Source organism: Miniopterus natalensis, chromosome 22 (assembly GCF_054644295.1).
Source record: "Miniopterus natalensis isolate mMinNat1 chromosome 22, mMinNat1.hap1, whole genome shotgun sequence".
NCBI lineage: Eukaryota > Metazoa > Chordata > Mammalia > Chiroptera > Miniopteridae > Miniopterus > Miniopterus natalensis.
In genome coordinates this window covers 4,472,501-4,478,980 of record NC_142102.1, presented here as the reverse complement: position 1 = coordinate 4,478,980, position 6,480 = coordinate 4,472,501, and positions in this window count along the sequence as shown.

Genomic DNA, 6,480 nt, shown 5'->3' with positions numbered 1-6,480 from the left:
GGCTGTGTCAGCACAAGCTCATCTAGGTCCCCACCTAACCCATCAGCAGGGACGGGGCAGCAAGTAACAATAGACGGTCCCTTTCCAGTCCTAACCTTTGGTAATTGTTACCTCCCCAAGGCAGAGAGGAACTTTTTCTATCACATAGTAAGGCCTTTGAAATTAAGCTAATTACAACGTCTCAGAGAACCGCTGGGCCTCGCACTCTCTGTGGTCCATCCGTGTGTGCCCCCCCGCCCCCCCCGCAGTCCCCAGAACAACGGCAGGTAAACACACAAAAATATGTTCGGTCCACACCCGCTGGCTCCCGGAGCCTCGGTGCCTGTTTTCATCCCTCCTCCCCGATCGCTGACCCGATCCACCAACTGCAGGGTGGGTTTGGAAGGTTACGTGTTTGTGCAGAATAACAGTTAAGTGGACACGGTTCGTGGGAAAGGGACTTATCGCTGGCTTCTTGTCTTGACACCCGGATGGCGCACACAGGGCGCATCTTGGCACGTTCCTGCCCTCGTCTCACTTCTTGGCCCCCGAGAGCCATTCTCTCTCAATGGTGAGAAGCTACTATCGGAGGGAAAGGAACTCGGCCAGAGGGCCGGGAAGGGGGTGGGTGAGGGCAGAGCTACGGCGGAGCTCCTGGCTCGGACGCCCCGTCTAATCCCGACTCTGTCTCTCGCAGGACCGCTCGCCGCACAAAGCGACTTCGGTGCTGAGGCTCCGGTCCCTCGACCGGAAACGGGAAACGGCACCGCGTACCTCTGCGCGTCGTCACCAGGGTTAGCACAGAGCCTGGCAAATTGCGGGCGGGCATTAAAACCGTGCCCTTGCATTTGCCTCTGAAACTCCTCCAACGGAGAGTCATTCTGTGAAATCTCAGAGGCCGGTGCTCCGCCGGGATTTCCCTCCCCGTAGCCCTTGGGAAGTCGCTGCCTTAGCCAAGGATGGAAATGGTGTGTGAATTCACTTGCCGGCACCGTTGGCCGGGGAGCGACGGCTCAGGGCACTACTCCCAGTGTCCCGAAGCTGGTCTGGGCCCTCGGGATCGGCATGCACGACCAAGGCAGTCAGCGACGGGAATTCTGGGCCCGAAGTCTGAATCTGCATTACGTTTAATTCACTGAAATGACTTACGCATCAGGTTCCGTAACCAGAAAGGGACTGAGGTACAGGAGGACCATGGTGATGCTAACACCTGTCCTATTTGTGTCACTGAGACACTGTGACAGATGTCAAAGCGTTTGGGACGTCGAGAACCATGAGCCAACGCCAGGCACGGGCGTCTGCCGGGCGCATAAGCGACACAGGTCAAGAGCGACTACGACGGGAGGGTCTGGGTAGCCAGCAGCGCCCAAGGGGCCCCAAAGAGGATCTGAAAGGACAGGAGAGGGGCCAGATAACCTCCCTTCTTTATCTGCATAGAGCTTATAGCAAAGGCACCCCTTCCGGCTGTGATTCTGAGAGATCCCTGCGAAATAAAATCAAGGACATGGCAAAAGGAAACTGAATTAATAGCCTGCGTTTCTATTCGTCTCTCCGCTCACCGAGAGGGGGGCTGGCGTGGGAGGCCTGAAGCCGCAGGAAACCGTGTGTCATCGCCAGGGACATTGCCTTTTGCAGACGGATGGATGTGCCCACGTGAATATGGTCAATCTGGGCCACACCCCGGGTGGGAGTGTGTGTGCATGTGTGTGAACATGTGTGTTTCTGTGTGCACATGTGTTAGCATGTGTGTTTGTGTGTGAACGTGTGATCATGTGTGTATTTCTGTGTGAGCATGTGTGTTTCTGTCTAAACATGTGAGCATGTGTTTGTGTGCACAAGTGAGCATGTGTGTGTGCATGTGTGTGCATGTGTGCATTTCTGTGTGCACATGTGTTTGTCTGAACGTAACCACGTGTGTTTGTATGCACATGAGTGAGCATGTGTGTTTCTGTGTGAACATGTGAGCATGTGTGAGCATGTGTGTGTTTCCGTGTGCACAGTGTGTGTGTGCTGGCAGCTGGGAGACAGGAGGGTTGCTAGAGAGAAATGGGGGACCCAAGTACCACCCAGGGAGGCTAATTTAAGTCGTCAAGAAGGTCGCCAGGAACAGCAGGAGAGAGCAAAAGGCGTTTAAACTGTTTGAAGACACTGCAGCTGTAGCAGTAACTCAGAAGCGCTTCTGGAGCATCCAGAGTATCTACTCCTTAGGGCACAGGAAGGAAAATTCCAAAACGTTAACACCGTTGCCTCTGGGAGGTAAGATAGCGAAGTGATATTTTTCTTACCCTGTGTCCAGTTCAGTATTTTCCAAACCGAGTTCAACAAATACGTTCATGATCAGGGGGGCGGGAGGGCAGCATTTAAAAAGCAAGACGAATGCCAACCCTTTGCCCCCAAGGGGGACGCCGCGCATCTGAACCCCAGGCCCTGGGAAAGCGCCGGCCATTCTGATGGCTCTGTCCAGACGCTTTGCAGGTCTAAAGGCCTCCGTGACCTTCACAGAGTGGGCGTAAGTATGTGCGAGAGTGCCTGTGGTTTTCCCTTTTATTTTTTACTCCCTTCCTTCCCCGGCAGGTGTGTTTGAATAGCCGCCCATTACCGCCCACTCGGTGCTATAAATATTTATAAGCACGCTCCGAGGAAGCTATTGTATCATAAAGCAGCCAGGGGCACGGCCGGCTGCTATTTAGCGGAGGTGTGAGGCGGCTTTCGGGGGACGTGGGCCCTGCCCGGCAAGGAGGACAGGAGCCTGTGAGGTGTGAAGGTCTAGGCAGAGGCCCGTGAAAGACGTGAGGTGAGTCTCGGAAGCGGGGGGGTGGCTGAGATGATGGCCGCGGGGCCGTGAAGTCAGTGCTGAGCTGCACCTGAGACCAGGGTTTCCTGGCGCCTGAGTTTACAGAGGAAAGCTTGCAGCTCAGCCCTTGTAACACACAAGGTGGGATTTACTCCAGTGAGCTTAAGGGGCGATGTGTGGGAGAGAGGGAGAGACGGGGGAAGATGGGGGGGGGGTTGAGGCCAACATGAATCTGACAAGGGACAGTCAAGCTGCAGACCACCGAGTGCACCAGGCCATCGAAGCAGCATTCCCTCGCCTGTGTGGAGGGACACATGCACGCTGGGGACGTGCCAGATGAGGCCCTCTGCACCGGGACCTGGTGCACCTCAAAGCAGAGAAAGGCTCAGCACGTTACATCCGGGCAGGGGATGACTGATGCCCTCACCTCCAGCAGCCGTCCCAAACAACGTTTGCACCAGAATGGCTGGCGGCAGGTAAGAAACGAGCTCTCTGCCTCCCCGAGGACCGGCTAGAACTCAGAGCCCAGGTTCGGAACCTGACCAGTCACTTCCACCCCCCCCTCATTCATTTGTAAAATGCACACCCCGCGCTGGACCTGTTAGAACACGCAGCGTGTTCCGAACTGTTTGGCCCGTAGTAAGTGCTCATTAAACACTGGCTCTTATTTTTTTCATCACTATTATAATTTTTTACCTGGAGCAAGAACATCTTATTTCGGGTCCCACTCCACTTCCTTCTCCCCACCCCCAGCAGCTCATGCAGAGCAAGGCCCGGTGGCTTATTCTGGACGTGATCCCGGAGAGGAGGGAAAGCGACACGTGGACGCGCTGTCCCGCTGGCCATCGCCGCAGTGAGCCGGAGCCTCCGAGAAACGGGCGACATCCAGCCGGGAACAGTTGGCCTGGGGACGCGCCAGGACGCGTTTATTCACCGGCTTAGGGCGAGGTGCCGCCCCTTGCACCGGCGCGGAGCCGGCCGCCCTCTACCTGGAACTGTTCCCCTGGCGGCTGCAGCGAGGTGGGTGCAAGGGGGTGCCCTGCGGCTCACAGCGGGTGTCCCATGAAAAACCAACCAAACAAATAAAACAACAACTTGAAACTGTGACTCTTTCAGGTTCCAACCCATCCTGGCCCGTCTAGAGGGCTGATGGGCCAGGTCCCCTCCAGAGTCTAATTCAAAAGAACTAAGGACGTTGATACAAATGACAGGCGACCGACCGCGCACTTCAGAGCTGACAGCGGCCCTGGGAAAAACCCTGGTGCCCGAGAGGGCAAAGGTCACCGTCGGCGGCCCACGCGGCACAGGGGGAGAGGGGCCGATGCTCCCAACACTAGTACTAATTATAATTATTATACTCTTATTACCTTAAGGCACCAGCAAGATATCTTAACCGTTTGTAGCAGAAACCTTCCTAAGTAAATAATACCTATTGCGAAGTTTTAAATCAAAAGATGTGGAAAACAGTGGCTTTTTTCCTTGGGGTTTCAGCATTTCCATTATCAATGCCCGTCACCGGCCCCGACCATCACGTGACGTTGGCACGTGTGGAGCCTTGGCACTGTCCCAAGGAGGCCCAGTTCATCGCAGGCTGGGGAAGGGGAATGGACTTCGGAGCAGAGCTCATCACGTCGCCGAGGGAGCCATAGAGCGATGCTGAGCCGAGGGGACCTGCCTCTTGCTGACGGATTTTCTGTGATAACAAGAAGAGATACGAAGCCACGCTCTCGGGGGCGCTCAGCATGTGGGGGAGTCCCTGACGCCGGCGTGGGCTTTCTTACCCGTGCGAACGCTTATCGCGACGGAGACGGGACTGTCGGCAGCTTGTGCTGCTGTGGACACCAGTCTCTCAAAATCGGAGCGATGTCAGCAACGTGCAGCAATGACTTGGGGCACGGGGGGAGATTCCCCGCCGAGTTCTGTTGGGCCCTGGGTGAGCGCGCCGGAGCCCTGCGTGGAAACCGTGCCCGACGGCCACCTATCAGCACCCAACAGCCACAGCACCCGGAGCCCAGGAGCCTGAGCTCGGCATTCAACTTGTTTTCTATTTTTGGCCACGCTTCTCCTACACAATCCACGTTTGCTTTCCTGGCACACGTAACTGCAAACTTGTCATGTGCCTTCCAACTTCCACTGTGCTGTTCTGTCTTTTTTTTCTCCCCTCCCCCCCACCTGGAAGGCTCACCTCTCTGCTGACCTGCAAACACCGCGCCCCCCCTTCCCGTGGTCCCTGGACCAGGCACCCCTGTCGGGACACCGTCTTTGTAACATACGTGTCCGTATGCATGAGTGTGTATGTCGATATCTGCCTGTGAACACCGCACACCTGTGTGCCCGGCGGCTCGTGGCCTCGTGGCCGCGCAGACACGGCACAGACACGGGACCTGCGTGAACAGTGGGAGGACCTGGCTGTGTCCTAACTGGCTCTGTGATCTCGAGGGGTTTCGTTAACGTGTCTAAGTCTCAGCTTCTTTGTCTGTTATATTTATACTGTAGGGTTGTAGGGGGCATTAAATAACCAAAGGGCCCTGGCCGGTTTGGCTCAGTGGTTAGAGCATCACCCGTGGACTGAAGAGTCCCGGGTTCAGTTCCGGCCGAGGGCACGGACCTCGGCTGCCGGCTTGTCCCCGGCCCTGGTCAGGGCGTGTGCAGGAGGCAACCAATGGATATGTCCTGCACCAGTGTTTCTCTCTCCCTCCCACTCTCTCTGAAAAGCAATGAAAAAAATATCCTTAGGTGAAGATTAAAAAAGAACATTAAAAAAAAAATAACCTAACGTATATGAAACACGCAGCACAGTTCCTGTGCCTGAGAGATGTGGGTTCCAGTGTTTGACCTTCTGCAGGATTTCCTGGGCACAGTCCTGGAGGCATTTCCGTCCCTCGTAGTCTTGTAACGTCCAGAAGTAATGCTGTGGCTTCTGTCTCTTCTTTGCCCTCTCGCCCCAGAGAATGTCTCCCTCAACGCACCGGTGATGAATCGGAGAGCCCACGAACACGGCAAGAGAGGAAAACCCCGTGACTGGCTCAAGTTTGCCGGAACCGCTTCCCCGGGAGGCCAAATCGTGGTATTTCAGACAAAAACAAAAGGAAACACTGAACAAAAGCCAATGGCCCTGCTGAGTTATTTCTGCCACGTGAGCCCCAAGGACCGAAATGACTTTGTAGTATCCCCAAGGGGAAAGCTGCGCTTTGTAAAGGTCGTGGGGAAATCTAGGTGATGTCTCAACAGGCTTATCACAGGAAAGAACTTTGCCTCAGACCGAGACTCGTGCCCAGACTGACTCTGGATGATCATTCATTAGAAAGTATTCCCTCCTCCTGGGCTCTGAGTTCGCCATAGGCCCCGGGAGGTTGTGCAGTCACTTCCCCCGTGGGCATCGCCGCTGCGTGTTTTGTAGGAGAGAAGCTTTGGCGGGCAGGAATTGGAAAGGCTGAGACTGCATGACCTCTACAGGCCCCTTCCGCCCGCCCGGGAAACGGAGCTCACCCAAAAGGACACACACACAGGGCAGGAGCAGTGCCCGTTTCATATGGTGATAACTCAGCGCACCAGGGGAGAGCCCGTGGAAACGCCATCCCGTGCCCCGGACACGGCTCCCCGAGCCTGCTTTGCCGAGCTTGGCCTGAGCGTCCCTCATTCCCTTCAACAGGCAGATGGGGGGCATGCGCAAGGGGGTGAAGGAAGTGGAGCTGCTGCCCAAAGGA